The sequence below is a fragment of the Dromaius novaehollandiae genome, chromosome 2, assembly GCF_036370855.1.
Source record: "Dromaius novaehollandiae isolate bDroNov1 chromosome 2, bDroNov1.hap1, whole genome shotgun sequence".
Taxonomy (NCBI): domain Eukaryota; kingdom Metazoa; phylum Chordata; class Aves; order Casuariiformes; family Dromaiidae; genus Dromaius; species Dromaius novaehollandiae.
Window position 1 is genome coordinate 137,274,715 of NC_088099.1, and position 17,719 is coordinate 137,292,433.

The 17,719-nt window shown below is 34.7% G+C and overlaps 1 long non-coding RNA gene across 1 annotated transcript; it reads left to right on the forward strand.

Moving 5' to 3' along the window:
- The first annotated feature begins 235 nt into the window (after positions 1-235).
- Positions 236-2,132, forward strand: LOC135327353 (uncharacterized). Its single transcript, XR_010387469.1, has 3 exons — positions 236-330; positions 1,062-1,175; positions 1,701-2,132. It is a non-coding gene; the product is annotated as an uncharacterized LOC135327353 (long non-coding RNA).
- The last annotated feature ends 15,587 nt before the right edge of the window (positions 2,133-17,719 follow it).

Here is a 17,719-nt window from a genome sequence, read left to right on the forward strand (position 1 = left end):
GGTCACAGGAATGCATGGAGCGAGATCAGGCAGCAAATTAGGCCATCTTAGCAATCTTCTAAAGGGTTTCATGCTTGTAGAGAAGATGTTAAGGGTCAAGGAATCAGGGAGATTTCTAGAAAGCTCTGGTCAAAAAGCTGACTTGACAGTCATTTCCTTGAGAGAGGTGATGTTTTCTGTACAATAGTTAGACTTGACTTGATTTACTTGACTAACTATTTTGAGTTCTGTGTGACTTTGCTGCAGATTGCCTAGCATTCAAGTGCTGGAGTCTTCCTGAGCAGATGGAAAGTTTGAACTCTTAAGAAAAAATGTACAAATACATCAAAGGTGCGGTTTCTCTTTTTTATTTTGTACTATTTTAGCAAGTTATTAAAATTCCTAGGACTAGATTATAATGCATGGAGAACACACTAGTATATTTAAAGATAAATATGTTTCCATTTTCCACACACAGTATTCCATTTAACTCACTGGTAATGTGATATTCCTGCAAACTAAAAAAGTTGGGACTCAAATTCAGATGAAAAGAATCTCTCTATGATGAACTGCATCTAGAATAACATATCTTGACCTGCACCTGATGTGAAAACCTTACAAAAGAGTTTCCAGACTAATTTTGTTAAATTACGTTGTGGATGCAAGGTAGGAACCACACTTAGAGTGAAGTAGGATGTAGCCATCTTCTTTGGCTGATGTAAACCAGAGTTTTTATCTGAATTTCTGAGTAGAAGAAGCTCTCTAGTCTGTCTAGCTCTTTCAGGTAGAGTTTATTCAGTTTTTTATATAACTGATAAATACTGAATAAAAAGTAAAATTATTGAAAGAAACTTCATTATTAAGCACAGATATGTTATTGTCAGGGAAAAAAATAAAAGTAAAAGTGCAGATGACCCACAACGAAGGCTTTGTGATTTGAAAGTGAGCAAATATTTTAAGGTCTTGTGTTTTTTTTAAGGTTTAGTGTATAGTCTTACTAAGGTTAGTGATTTACTAAATTATGTTGTTCCTCAGCTCTGTTACTATCTTTTTCTATCCTACTTCCCTCTGCTTTTCTATAGATAAACAAGCTGGAGGCTTGCCTTAGGCAGGAAGGATGCATAGATGATAATGGGACTCTATGGAAGGAAAGTGAACACTGGAGGAAGGAAGACTGCATTAGCTGTAGCTGTAAGGTATGTGTTGTTGAGAGTTCCTCTACTATTTATTTTTCTCTTTCCTCCATTACAATGCCAGCTGAATCTACTCACGGTGTTGGATTAAGGAAGGAAAGTTTTCTTGCAACTTTCTATGGTGTAGGGACAGTAGGGAATACAAACCTGTTGGAGAAATTCTGTGAGCATTAGCCATAATCATGAATAAACAAATGGAAAACAAATTGAGCTTGATTTTCTTCTGCAGTTGGCTTGTGCTGTGAGAATGAAGTTTCCATTTTGATGCTGTTGTGCGTATTTTTCTTGAAAGTTCTTCAGTAAAATAACTATGGGAGGTAAAAGTTTTATTTTGCTCTCTCTCTGAAAAGTAAACTAACTATATAGTAACAGTATAGTAACCTTCTTGTCCCTAGCTAGCTGTAAGAATAAATATAGCATCTACTTTAATTCACAAAAGCTTTGTGTTGTATTTGGCATGAAATTTATACAGTGCAGACAAACAACAATAGCTCTTTATGCCTCTTGTGTTTTGTTTATTTCCCTTAGGACCTGGCTGAGGAGATATAAAAATCTTTTGAACATCCTCTGTACAAAATCATCCTCTAGTCTTAGAAATTAAATAGTCCTTGCATCCTCCATGCATCTCTGTACACCTCAAAAACACCAGCTTCCAAGACTTGCTTGTGTGGAATGTCTTAAAGATCACGGGTCCCATGTCTTCATGTTTCTTTCATATACATGAGGAGATGAAACTACTGTATCCCAGCAGAATTGCTCATATACCATTATTAAGTAGGGGACTTCTGTAAGATACAGAAGAGTTTCTAATTAAGAGTGTTAGTTGTCCATCTTGTTTGAATGTTTTTGAAAGTTATCTAAATAATTTCTATGTGCCTTGTTGGACCTTTGGCTTCAATACCGGTTGGCTTAAGATTTTTTTACTGTAAACCATAAAGATTCATCATTTTCTATTTTGTTACTCAGAGGTTTCTCATACTTTTTTTTTCATATGGTCTTTTGCCATATTACACATGTATATTGGTAATTGATCCTACCATGATAATGAAATAAAAGATATGTACTATGTAGCTTGAAAGGAGTTTTTATTAATTACTTGATTTCTGTCATTGACAGCCAAGCACCATTCTTTATCATTGTTAACATATAGCTTTATCAAGTTATGCTATCAAGTTAACTAAATACAAGATCTACAAGCAACAACTATAGTAATATTCAGGTATGCTACGTACCTCAGGAATAAACAAAACTTGGATGTTTATATATACAAATGGTGCTAAAAGATATACCCGAAATATGACTTCACAGTTTGCATTACACAAATATAAAACCATTTTCAAAATCAATTTTCTATTGTTGCTTTGAACATTCAGTTTGAATTTTGAAATCTTTAAGAACTTATCTATATTGTCCTGACTGTTAAAAAAAAAAAGGAGAAGAAAAGTCTAATACAGAGACTGTGGAATGGGCAACATTTAAGAAGTTGCAGTTTCTACTGTTAACCTGCTTTCCATAATTTAGATTCTCATCTAGGTATCCACAGATGTGTGTAACTGGCCTAGCTTAGATTTTACACATGGCTAATTCAAAATAGCTTAACTGAAATCACTGCACATTTATTGCTACAATTTGGAAAGTAATTGGATAAAAGTGAATAGTGAATCTCAAAAATAAAAAATAAATAAATAAAAGCTCTAGAAATGAAATGGGTGGGGTGAGCACCTAAATTATTCAGCATCAGAATCATTTTGTTCTTGATATTGCCACTGTGGGGAGCTGTAGTTATTTTTACAGATTCATTCAGTTCAAATTCCAATGTTGCTTTGAGACAACTGGTGTGTGGCTGATGCCCGGAAAACTGCTGTGTTTGAAATTCCAGGTCTCACAATGAACACTGGAAGAACTGTTGGCCAAAAAAGGTCAAAAGGAAATATAAATTTGAGACATAAAGTCACTCAAGGCATGACTGTCACTGAAAAGCATAGCAATAATATTGTTTTGGCTTTGAATTTAAGTACCATTCGATTATAGGAAAAATCTTCTTGATGTGTTTTGGCAGTAAAAATGCGTATTATAAATGTTCTTTCACGCAAAAAATTTATTCACAAATTTTTAGTGGTCAGAAGTAGAAATATGGTATTCTCCAAGCATAATTCAATTATAAAGGAGAAAGAAAAGAGTTCTTGAGATATATGTCTATTAATATAGTTATTTTTTAAATCACAAGATTTTTTTCTCCTTACTTGATTTCATGTTATTTGTTTCAAACTACTGAGGAAAAATAAATGTTTTAAATTTCATAATTCAAAGTTAAAATAGTGTATTATAAATGCTGATGTAGGTCAGGCATTTGTTAAATTATATTTTGTAACAGTATTTTGACAGAAGCTTTGGTATTCTGGTGATCTTTTCAATTAAAAGAAGCATCTTCAAGCACAGCATTGTTTTTGAACAATGTGGCTTCTGTAGTATTTCAATGTAGGTATTTGTGTGTGTCTATAGAGGAAATCAGAGGTATAATTTAGCCTCTTACAATTGTGAATAATCACGAGGAAATAAATGATAGTTCAGGGATAAGGTGACAATTCAATATTCTGTATGCATTAATATTCATTTGCAAGTTAATATACATTGCTATTAAATTATGCAAATGTAGGAGGAAATGGCAGCACATTCCTATATCTCTTTGGGTTTAAACAAGTATACCTGCTTAAGCATGCAGGTAAGTACTTTGCAGAATAAGCTAGTTGATCTATGGAATGGCAGATTTTGTCAGAATTCAATTAGAATGAAAGATCATAAGACAAGATAATCTTGGTTCTATATCTTTTTCTTTTCAAAAAATACTTTCAAAAGGTCCATCAGAATTATTCACATTGAAATATAGGTTAGGTGCCCAGCTCACAAATGCTTTTCTTACTGGCATCACTTATTAAGGACAGAATATTAATTCAAGCAGAACACCCAATGAACATTACTTGTTGTTTTATGTATAATGTGATGATTATATCTATCCTCCCTCCTATAGCAGCATGTCCTTCACTACTGATTCAGAAGCTGGAGTTAATTTTCTTAGGAGCAGAATCAAATCCCAAAGGGCTGTAATTACATCTCCAGAGAAAAATGAGATGGGATCTTACGGATGTTATAGTGCAAGATGAGCTCGTAGGAAGGAGGTTCATATTACAGCTTTCTGCCTCGGTAGCTTGGAGCTTCCCTTTCTTTATGACATTTTCCAGCGCAAGTCAAAAAGTGATCACTGCAACATGATGGGTCAAAATCTGTGAAATGAATTCTCTTTTCCTCCAGACCTCAATAGTTAAGTGTGAGAATTCAAAAACTTTCTTCATGTTATATTTCACATTAACCAGCAGTCACCAGGGATCCAAGGCATTGAATAAATGGTGAAAAACATTGGGATCTTTCTCTTATTCCTAAGAATATGACCTTCCCAAAGGACTAACTAGTTGAGTAAGTGGGGATGAATACATTTTTTCTAATATCCATGTAATACCAATTTTGTGGGTGTGTGTGGGGGAACCTTCAGTCCCAACTACCACAATATATATTTCTTTAATTATTACACCTGAAAAACCCCAATAATTCATAAGGAAATTATCTTTTTCTATTTAATTTTTCCTTCCCTCTGGATACCATAAGGAATATTTTACCTAAAATAATATATATTATTATATATCAAGATATTTCCATATTTAGCAAAAGAAAAAGATAGATATGATGAGTTTATAGCTCGATATGTGTATTAACCATTCTGAGCAATGCAAATTTCCTTCATAGTTTAGGTAGTGATGAATATTTCTTATGAAAGTACTTTTATTCATATGACTTTTATTCATATGACTGAATCATTCATCCTGGGAAAGAAAATAGCAATAATTTTTACATATGGAAAGGTTAGACTAATCAAAATACAATATAATTTAGGCCATATGTGTATAGCCTATCTGTGCAAGAACAAGATTTTTTTTTGTTACTGAAGGACTTTTGTTAACAGAGCTAATTTATAAGTTTAATTTTGAACTTTTTTCATATAAATATATATACATATTCACTAACAAGCAATATAATACTGAAAGAAATAATAGAAGAATCTGAGGAATGTGAAGAATTGGAGATATTAATGCTGGACTTCCATTACACATGAGTTTCTGTCTAGTTTTATTGTCCTTAGGTCTCATAGAATATTTTATATCTGTCTGAAAACAGCATCTGATTTTCATCTGATTATTCATCCTATTTTGTGCAAGATAAAAGCATTGCTCCACAGTTTGAGATCCTAAATAGTTTTTAGTGACTATTTGCTAAGGATAAAATTAGTAGGAAAGGCCTTTTCTGGTCTTTATGGAAAGGACGATTCTTACAAGAGGGTGTCCAAATTGATTTCAGGCAATACAAACACATACTGTAATAAAAAGCCAGATTCAATACAATTATCAGATCTCCCTCAGCCAGAGCTAGTGTAACATCACCAATACTGCTTAAGAAATCCATCCCTCTCAGATATCTGTAGCACAGTCAGCTGGAGCTCTGTTAGTAAATTTATACAGTTATATGCAGTTTCTGCAGCTTTGAAATCTAACACTGCAATCCTTTAAGTAGTTTCCAATTACTGATCTGTTTAATCTTGGACGCTGGAATTCTAAGTGCACTGAAAACTGCCCCTAAAAACGAATGCTTCCACAAACAATTACACTAAGTAAGAAACGTTATTTATTTGACAAGTGTTAGAGTCCATTGACATGACTTGTGTGTTCTCCCCTCCATCCCACTGCAGAAATCTGTGATTTCACAAATGAAACCTCATTGTAATATCCTCTTTCTCATGCAAAGGATGAGAACTTTAGGAAAAATCTCAATTTCATGGGTGCTACCCAGCCAAAAAGTCTTTAATCATAGCCATTCGGCAGTGGAAGGTATATGTTGGCAACACATTGAAAAGACCAGTACTTACTAAGAAGTTAACAATTTTTTATTTTAGGTCACTTTGAATGAAAGAAGTAAGATATGCATAAGAATAAGTATAGTAACTTATTCTTTCTTGAGAGAAGAGATGAAGAAAAGAAATTGTAGGAATACAGTCATGTTGGAGTATTTTGCATTACTAAAGTCAAGGTTATTATTTGTCAAAGAATATAGTAATATTTGCATGACAGTAATGCCCAAAGGCACAAATTGTGAGATCAAGGCCCTGTTGTGCTCAACAAAGTGCATATTCATAATAAGAGACAGTCTCCAGGCCCCAAATCTGGCAACCTAAATAGTTAATGCCAGAGAACAGAGGTGGAATGATTGCTCTGTAGTAACACAATAGGAGAATGGCTAAACAAAGAGGCAAATGAGGGTCTGCTGAATTCTAGTTGAATGTATTATAACCATAAGATCACCCTGAAGCATTGTGGCTAATAGGAGATTCAAGTAACAATGTTGCTTTGGCACATAGATGGTCTCCAAGTGCTCTAGTTCATTGTGCCTGCACAATAGAGCAATCATAATAAGCAAAGCAAGAGATTATTTTAAAATCAGATTACCAGCTAGCATTTGTAACATGCAAGTTGCTAATTGATTATTGTAATTATTACCCCTTTCAGTATTATTCCCTTTTATAAAGCGCAGCATCAAATCATTTGCACAGGTAAGGAGGTTCCACTATGTAGTAACCCTCTGCTTTAACACAGATGATCAAGTGTGTGCCATAAAGCAAGCAGCTTAATCAGTGTGGAAGATTAGTTGTATGCCAAGGAAGATTCATATTCATCTTTTGTATTAAAGTATTTTACTGTGATTTGACTGTTTCTTTATGTATATTATTTATAATGGAAGATGTTTATGTTCCCTGATTGTAAAATAATGGCTGGGTGAGAGCTGTTGAAAATAACTACCAAACACAAATGTATTGTTTACAACAGAATGGCAACCGCATTGACAACTTAGCATAACAAAGGCTTAATGTACAAATGAGATTAAATATCTGTTTTCTCAAAGCTTAACATACACTGGGAAAAATCAGTGCCAACTTTATACACAGATTTTGCACCGGTAACTGTATTGTTTAGGTTTGGGAGTGTTTTCTTTTCTTAATCTAGCATATTTATGCCAATAGTAATTTTTAATCAATTTTATTTGATTGGTCTTGATGTCTTATTAGAGGACCTGAGCAACTTTTTTAAATGTTAGTTGAGTTTCTAAACTTCTTATCTGGTAAAGAAATATAGTAGAGAGTATTTTTAGCCTATAAATGCTACGTATGAGCAGCCGCAAAAAGCAGCGTAGCAGTCTGTAGGTCAAATCAATACATAATTTTATGACAGTTTCTGGCACTTCAGGAAATTATTTAGAAGTGATAGTTTTGAGTTTCTCCATGCAGAACTGATGAGCTGTTTCCTTGGGTGAATTAATTTCCATGTCACAGAAGCTGTGTACTTAGATACTAGATTTGTAAATGGTCTGCTAGTACACCTGAGATACAAATAGGAAGTTTATAATAGGTATCCAGCGTGCTTTCACAGCAACATCTGCAATAACATCTAAAGAATATTATGGAAGTTTGTGCTATAAGCCTAATATTCTTAAAATCTGCTATTTTTAGGAGCAGCAGCAGCTGCTACAACAAAACTTCCAATTATCACTAGAACGGTGCTAACTATCCTCCTAAATCTATGAACGTAACAATGTTTTTCATCTCCTCCCACTCTGTTTTTTTTCCTTTTTTAAAATAAATCATTCACAATAATAAATGTTTGAAGATTAAGAGCCTGATATCTTTTTAGATGAAGATTATTAGGTTGAAAAAAATGTAAATATGTTCAAGGTATACATTAAAGCATAAATACCTTTAATCTTTAGGCAAGCCACCATAATGTAAAGTGTAGCTCTTTACAGTAACAGAATTGGAGATAAAATCAGATATGAGCTTGGGAATCTAGAGAATGAAGCACAGCCTTGACTAATTTTTCTTAGCTTGAATTAAGCTTTTAGCTTTCATGTAAAGAACACCAGTATCCTACAAAAAGGATGGTCCTTTTGGGTGATAATTTAAAGCTTCCAGCCTCACATACTTAAACAGACCACTAGAGCTTCCATCTGTGTTTTTCCAGCATTAGTTGTCATGGCTTCTTCTATTTTCTAAAAATAAAACATTTACAAGCGTAACTTTTGCTAGTGGGAAAAAAGCTGGGTTTAGAAAGCTCTGGCCCTATGTGTCAAGCAGTTAGTGACAAGCAATAAGAGCAATGTGTTGAAAAAATTAATAAAGCAAAAGATTTGCCTACTCTTGATGTGTCTGTATAATAGCTCTGTACACTCTTGCAATGATGTTCATTTAGGTTAATGTGCTGAGGGGTTTGTATAGGTTCTTGACTTTTACTTTCACTAGATTTGCTCTGGTTAGGATGTACTTTGTGCTGCTGACTTCCTGGGCACATATGAGGTAGAAACTGTAGCCAGTACATGTTTGTATCAACAGTGACCACAGATTTTGGATTTGTTCATACAAAATAGTCTAGACCTGACAGTTTAGCACCTGTAGCCGCATTGACTTCATTTAGATAGTTGGGGTTGTGGTTTTAGCCCTCTCTGAAAATTTTTGAAGTGGAGCACCTGTGAACTGAGGACCTAGAGTCCTTTACTATTTTTTGTTTAATATTAGTCTGTAGATATTAAAAACGGAGAGCAAATCTGTTTCAAATTTCTTCTGAATCTCAGCCCCTTGGAATTCAAATCTTTGGGCACCGTTCTAGTGCTGGATATGGGAAATGCATACACTGAGATATTTATTCCATCAGCTACTCCATCTAGTATCACTGGCCATGAGAGCTCTGTGATTTCGTTTTTCTTTTTTTCCCTTTCTGACTGTCTCCTGGACAATCTTATTGTTCATATGTATGTAAACTTCATAGTAATGTATCTACATGCAATTTATCTCTCTTGAAAGTTGAAGAATAATAGCATTAAATCAACTGCCCATCAAATTTGAGTTTTAGAATATTATTTACTTCTGCTTATTTGGAAATGAACCTAGTACTGACCTTGTGAAAATCAGGCAGAAGTATGAGTCATAGCCCTGTAGATTTATTTGTATTTATTTGTCAGTAGGCTGGACTTCTGGAAGACAAAAGATTTTTCTTTTTCTTTTTTCCTCACATCTAATTTCTCACTGTTCTAGGGATCATTTCTCTACTTCAGCAGGATAACTGCATGCATTATTTCATGAAAACTAGTAATGTTTTGGATAGAATACTTAACTCAAGTGTTAAGACAGCCAGTCCTAATTCTTTCATTTAGCTTTCTGTGAAAGATTTGCTTGTTAGCTATACTTTCAGATGCTATTGTCTTTGGATGATTACTGTAGTGATCTGAAACAATGCAGTGCAATATTCCTCTAAATACCTTATAGTCAAAAGAGCAATCCACAGTAAAATTTAATAGTGTATTTGCTATCAAGTTCAAGGATATACTGAAGACTGCAGGGTGAAAAGGAGGTTTTCAGTTGCGTGGCTCGTTTTGTAGTTATGCTTGCAATAAATGTCTATTTTTGGTGAAAGGCTGCCTTGCTGTCCAATTCTGTGGGATCACTATATGAAATCCATGGTGGACTTAATTTTCTTAAGTAATATGGGCAGCTTTGTATTGTTATGATTGTTTTTATAGTGACAAAAATAAGGATCTTTTGGGCTATTAAGTACTTTGAAACCTTTGTTTTCACCAAGTCACTACAGGGTCAGATATTTTCATCACAAAAGTAATCAGAGGAGGTCTCTGATGAAGAGCAAGTAAATATCCTCATTTATTGTAAGGGTGATGAGGCAGATGGCAGTCTTATGGGTCGGTTGGTTAGAGCTGCTAGAAAAATGAACTATGCAGTTGTAAAAAAAAAACAAAACAAAACAAAAAATCCCTTTAATGAATGCTTCATAGGAAACAGAAACTCAGCAGAATGGCTGGATTTGAATAGGCAAAGAACGTCAGGCCTGCTTTTATCATGACACTATATGCATTAGTAAAAGCAACTGGATGGTTTTCTCTAAGATTGGGTTATATCAGAATGGTTGAGCGGCTCAGAGAAAATGAAGTTTTATTTGGGTCTGTTTCTGAGGAAAGCACTCAGAGGAAGTGGTAACTGAGCCATTTACAGTGGAATGTTCTAATTAAAACTGATTATTTGAAATTACATTTTCTAATGGATTATATCAATTTTGACAACATTTCATCTGAGAAAATAAAAAAGCAAATGAAGCTGAAATGATTTTTTAATGGAAAAAGTTACATGTTAATTTTAAAATGATTTTTGAAACAACATGATATTCTATTTTTGCATGTTACAAAGAATGAAAAAGTCAAATAACTCAAAAGTGAAATGACAACCTTTACAGATATAAAATTCTTCCACTGACAGTCATCACATCCTCCTCCCCTGAACATTTTTCAGGAAATTTTTAAAAATGGTATTTTTCTACTTGTTTCAACAGAAGAGTTTTAAAATCAGAAAACAATTGGGAATGGAAAATTTTATTCCAAGTCAGCCCCAGAAAGCAGAGAACAAATATCTCTTTGAGATATGTTTGAATATGATTACCCAATACATTACTAAGTTGTGCTTTTATTAATTATAGATTTGAATTATGAGTAATATCACATCTTTCCATGACAGTTTTGCATTGAGGCATTGTGGTAACTTCTAGTATATTTGACTGTGTATTTGAAAATGTGGTGAATAAGATTAAGGACTTCTCTTCATCCCAAGACTGACTCAGGTAGACCTCTTCTTCTGCCTCTGTTTTGACTCCTGTTCACGCACATCAAAGTTAAACTAAGAGTTCCAAGATGAGCTGCTAGGACCCCATATGCTTTTGACACTGCATTAATGCTACTGATGAAGCAGATCAAGACTCACTCCATGCTGTGCATCACAGATTTGTTCCCCAGTGTTGTCTCACACAAGCTAACCTAATTTATCTAACCTAGGTCAAGATGTGTAAGTTTAGTATGCATATGTATTAAGTCCTGCAGCCCTGGTTGCCTGATCAGCCAGATCAAGGACCTGCAAGAACATATCACGGCTCCTTTCCCACTTGCTGAAGTTCACAGAAATCCTGTGGAAATCAGAATATGAGGAGCAGGAGTAGTACGCACCTAGGTCTCCCCCTGGAGTTTTGGGTGGGACTGGAGGGTGCTCCTATGTCCCACAGCACAAACATGGCCTGAATGTACTCCCTTAAGGTAACAGTCACAATAATATCTAAGGTTATGTCTCTACTGCAATCGCAAATGAGCTGTAGTGTTTTCAAGCTACCTTAATTTAATTGAAATGTCAAACAACTGTGAAGTTGTGGTAACTGATGTACATACTAGCTGCTAGTCATAATTGCCCACGACTAGCTGATAATGAAGCTGATAATAATTTAATTTTGTAATTATTGATACATGAGATAATCAAATTCTAGCTAGCCCTTGCTTGCTTAAGCATAGTGCAAGCAAATTTATGATTTTTTTGGCATAAATATACATTGAGAAAATATTATTTCCCCTCTACGTTAACGTTGTGCTGTTTAAAGCAATGTGTAGGATCTAAGACGACTTTCCACTAGAAAGACTGAAGTTCTGTGGCTGAGTATTGTTCAATGGTTTCAAAGACCAAGGCAGATTTGAAATATACTTCATGGTGCTTTTGGTAATACAAGATTACCATGACAGGAACCATTTTTGTGTAAAATAATAAGCTGATTTTATATAAAATCACAGGTTGCTTTTAAATGTAATCTACTTTGTAAATACAGATTGTTTTACTGTAATCAGGTTAGAACTGTCTATTCAAATCATGCTACTGTGTTGTGTCTCAGTGATTGGAGTTAAACCAAAAATAAGCCATACTTTTGCTCGAAACCAAAATGAAGTGAGTCTAAAAGTCTGTTTCAGAGATCATGCTTTCTCATTAATAAGTGCATCATTTACCTTCAGATCACAGCCTTGACAAACTGAAGAGCAGAGATATGTTTGCACATTGTGCCCCTATCAAAAGTAAGCTGTCCCTGTCTTTTTAATAATGGCTTACTTTGTAGTCTTCATGAATAAACATATTGCATCTCCTGAAGATGGAATTGCTTTTCCTGACACCCTTTTTACTTATTTTTTAAGCCTGTGCATCTTTATGCATGCATGAGGCATGGTAAACAACATGTAGATTTATAGGATTTCTGAGTAGCAAAGTTTGTGCTAAATGCCAGCTACTAAGCACATTTCTGTTTTATTATTGTTATAAAGAACAGCTATTAGAAATGTTAATAACTTACAGCTCAAGCTGTCTAGAAATAACAACCAGACAGTGCAGGTTGGTCTGTGGTTCTTTCATTGCCTCATCAAATCTATTTTATTAATATAGTTTTACAGGGTGTATGTCTCCAATTATTTTTTTTAAATTTGTTTAGCCACGGCTACTTTTTTTCTGTTGTCTTATCTCTACAGTGTCTCATGCCTTGTAAGATAATGTCAGCAGGTATTTTCCAAAGATTAGCCCAAGAGGGACCAAGAAAGTGGTGCTAAGAATAGTAAGTTGCATCATATCTTTATACAGTTGAAGGATCTGATGAAGCTTCAGAACAGCTTAAAAGATAAAGGAACTTGAAAAGGCTGTAAGTTAAATCTTTTGCCCTAAGGTGGATTAATTGCTTCCTTATTTATCATTCTCCAAATGATCTGATATCCTTTTGTCTTTTTCAGTTAAAAGAATGACCTGCTAAATAGCCCATGAGAAAGCAAAGCTGATTGCCACCTTGTGCAAGACAAATATCTGATATATTTTTGGCATATTTCTCTTCCATTTTTTTCAGCATAGCCAAAGTGAATGGTCATAAATGCATGCTTAAATGGGTCCTGATTATGGATGCATCTAACCATATACTTAAGCACTTCCTGATTATTAGAGCTTAAAGGAGTTATTCCAAAGGTTACACAATTTTTGCACTATTTAAATACTAAACCACTGTTTGTATCTAGACTTGCATATGAACCATTCTTTTCCACAAACTCACAGAACAAGATATTTGTAACACACCAGAGGATTTTCAAATCCTTGCTCTGAAGGTCAGGCCTCATGGCTGAGGAATGAGTTTGATGTATTAAGACCCATCATGTGGAATTCTGTCTACACAAATAACTTTACTGTCAAAATTACATATGCATAGTCATGCCACTAAACTTCTTCTGAGATAACTGAGCTGATGAAGAGATAGGAATTTTATTTTGGAAATCAGTGATAATACTGCAGAGATTCTGCAATAAAAAGGATAATCATAAGGATACCTGAGCAGATGGATTGGTATAAAAATAATGATATATTTAAGCCATATATATATACACAAAATTACTATACATTATTAAAATACATTATATACATTGTCATTTCATTATTATTATACATCATACATATATGTATTTTATACATATATACATGTAGACAAGCCTAAGGATGCAAAAAAGTGCATAAACCTACCAGAAGCATGCTGGACATCACTGCGGATTATTTGTGGTCTTATATGACCTCAACATGGTTTCTAGGAAATGTACCACTTAACAAAATCAGTATTTATTTTTAGTCCTACTGAAGGAATGTAGATGGTTACAATACCAGAGTGCAGAATAGAGACTCTCATCTATTTTCTACATGACATACTACGGATGGTATCTAATTCAGATATTGCAGTCCATCAATATCTTTGAGAGATTTGGAAAGGTGCTTTATAGAAGCACTTCACTGAAAAGAATATGAACACAGCTATTAACTTGAAGAGGAACAAAACATGTTCAGAGTGGACACTTTGAGCATTAACAATCACTGCACTGGCACCTTTTATAAGCTACTGTAATGTAGCTACTGTAGTGTAGTTTCTTCATACCACTGTTGATGGTGTGGAGTTCACATAGAATTCAAGGGAATATACCTTTTTTGTCCAGTGTAGTAGTGTATTTGTTGTGCATTTGAAAGAGAGAAAGAAACAGTCTTGCAAAAGTGAAAGAAATGTCTTAAAAGTATAAATAAATAAAACCCCATAAATGTACTTGTATTCACAGTAGAGTATAATATTTTCTAATGAAAAATATCCAAAATATCTAGCTTTTAAATGGATTTTAGCTTTAAAGAAATTAAATTTGTGTGATTCAGTGCATTGATTTTCTTCCTTTTTCCTTCTGCTATCTTTTGCTTTCTTTACACTCATTTGAATTTGCATTGGACATATATATTATATATATATTATATATATATATATAAATTTTTTACTTGCATTATCTACAACAGATTTATGTGGAGAAAAAACAGATTGCTTTTTCCCCAATGAAAAAAAATTTTACTGTTTTAGGCACAGCATGACTTTTTTTCAGTGCTCTTCTCTCCATTTTTTTGGGTTTTTTTTTCTTTTAAAATGTATCGTATTAGTTTCTCTTAAAAAAGTATGTGATAATGTGCAGTCAGAGAGGGGAAATAAAAAGGAGAGGACGTTATCTGGAAAGTGCCTTTATCTGTAACCATTAGAAAGAAGACATTTCCCATTGCAATCTGTATTTCCAGATGATTTCCTTTGTGTCGTAAAAGCTGGGATGGAAAAAGAGTTTTTAGAGTCATCTAGTCCATCTCCCTGCCATTGCAATTATTCCCTATTGTAAAATTGGACTGGCTCATCTAATGCAAGTTGGCCAGAGTAATGGAAATCTCATTACTTCTCATTGAGAGACAATTCCTGAAGTTTAATAGACCTCACTCTTGGAAAGTACTGCCTTGGTTCTGAATTTTCGGTTTCATAATTTTATGCAATTTACTCTCTGATGTGCATACCTACTTGTAGAAACTTGAAAAACTTCCTTCTTCCTTGATATTCCTCATAGGATGTTTTTAGACTGCTTTGATGACCTCCCATACTAACCACTTACCTAAAGCACATACATTTAATTATTTTAATATTCCTTATCAGTCAGTCCTCACAATTTCTTAATCAATGATGTTCTTGAATATATCAATATAATTTTGAGAAATGAATTATATTTATTTATGGCTTTATCTGTATTAAGGCAAGGATATAGCTTTCCTGCTCCATGAGGCTAGACATGGGGGATTCAAAATTAAAGTGATAAATAGTTGCACATGGGTGGCTGTTTCTTCATCTCTAGCAGCAAAGAGTTGATCACCTTTACTCTCATATAACAATATCTAAAACTCTTCCAGCATTTATGCTTTTTAGTTTCTTCTGTTGCAGTTTTCCTTGGATGGATGGTAGGGAGTATTGAATTCCTAATTGTTTTGGTTTGCAAATTTCCAGTCACATTTTATTTTCTGTTTCAAATTCCTATTTGCCTTTGTGCTACTTCTCTGTCCTTGTTGCAGCATTTCCCAGTTTAGCTGTCAGTTTCATTAATGTGCTTTCTATTTCCCCTTGCAGAATGTTAATGAAGATGTCAAAACTCAATTTAACATGAATACTGGAAATATACCCCTTTTCAACTTCTCACAGCTGAGTGTATTACTATTTATTATTAGCCCTTGTCAAGAGACCTTCAGGCCAGTTCTTAATGTTGACTTCATATAAGCTTATTTTGAAGTATGCATGTAAAAAGAGAGGATATATGTCTATATGGTGACACTACTGATACCTGTGGGCACACAACCAAATATTAATAAAACAGAATTCATCTAAAGTATTCACCACGCAAGTCACCTACTGCTAAAGGAACCTAGGATACAGAAGATGGGCCTCTGCTCTATGGTCTTTCATTGTCGGTTTAAAATCTGTTATAGACAGATATTAAAAGTGTATGTATACCGTAAATTAAAAGTGGCTTGTGGCAAGTAGACATTTAGGAAGATGTTCTGTGGGTCCTTTCAAACTGTCTAACCCGTAGTTGTATGTGACATCAGGGAACAAGACTCAGCAGTTCAGGTCATCCCTCTGTATTCCTTTGGGTTAGCTATGTTAATCTATTCATATTCAGTGGCATGTTTCTATGCTAATATTATCAATGACTTTATGGAAATCCTTTCATCGCATGTGGAAATAGGTAAGGAGGAAAGGGTGTAGCTCTAGGCAAGTGAAGTAACTAACACAATTCACATCTCTCCATGTTATTTTCTTCTTAAGAGAATCATTCAGACAATCTTCTGGATGTTTAAGTGAATGTGCTGATTCTGATGGTTCATAATACTGAAAGTTTGAAGATCTTCATATGAATATTGTTAACTATCACAGACAAACAGATTTAGCTAGATCTTCTTCTGCATTCAATGACCTATATAACTATAAAATCAATCGTAATGGATTTTTAAAATGAAATCAATGGCCCAGAGGCAATTATAGCAATGCAGGCAGTATAAAAGCCATGCATTTCATATATGCAGTCTGTTTCTAAATAGCTCCTGAGCCATGGATGCAGTGTACATTACTTGGTGCTGAATCATTGACTATAATACAAAGATTTTAAGAGGTCTTTTTTCAAAACTAATATTCTTCCTGAGAAAAGCAAATTTAGGTTTTAATTGAGAATGCATGACTCTCCTCACCTGACAGCTTTCTCACCTGAAATGATAAATGTCTCTGAGTCAGCATCCCTGAGAAAATAGTCAGCATAAAGAGGCAACAAGAGTGGGCTATTTTGCAAGGGGGAGGCAAACCAGGAGGTGAGAGCACCAGTGAGGCTGGCAGAACCAGAGTCCTTCTGGGACAAGAGGACAGTCCTATAGTATCTGAAGAAGAAGCACTGTGTGGGTGCAGTGGTGGTGACCGGGGCCACCCAACACCCCAGCGGCTGCCAGCAGGAGCAGCTCCTGGGCAAGGTGAAGCATCAGCAGGGCTTCTCCCTGCTCACTCGCACACGGCTCTGCCACCTGCTCCCGAGTCCAAACTTGTAAATGGTGCTTTAATGACAGCCCAGAAGACACAAGTCCTCTATTTATTCACCGCACAGGCAAGACCTGACAGAACCAATGCAAGCACAATACATTGTGAGACCGATACATCAGCCTTAAATTTAACAGATTATCTTTTGGGCTCAGAGTAATTCATATATTGTGCCAGTACAGTACCTTATTGCTCTGCTAAGACTGCAAATAAAAGTCGTTGTTTGTGAGGTGTTTGGGGAATTTTTGAATGTCTTGCCAAACAGTACTTACTAGACTACAGTTTCCAGCAGTTGTTAACTCTAGCTAAATCTGAATTTCAGCTCCATCTCAGGATTATCTTGTAATAGTTGTTACCCCACCCCATGCCGCAAACTCTTCCAACATTGGTCAATTTTTTTCCTTAAACTATGCCACAGGAAATACATTGTTTCTGAGGAAATATTGTGCTCTCCTCATTGAGAACAGACCATGCATTTGCTAAGGTAAACAGCTCCTTTAGAAATGCATATTGACTTTGATATCCTAAAAATACCTGTTTCAGAAGAGAGGCTAATTCCAATAACAGATGATATCTCTTACTGCAGAAGCAAGCGTGTTCCAGTTCTGGTTTTGCTGTCTAAGTAAAAATAAAAACCGTTATTATGTCTTT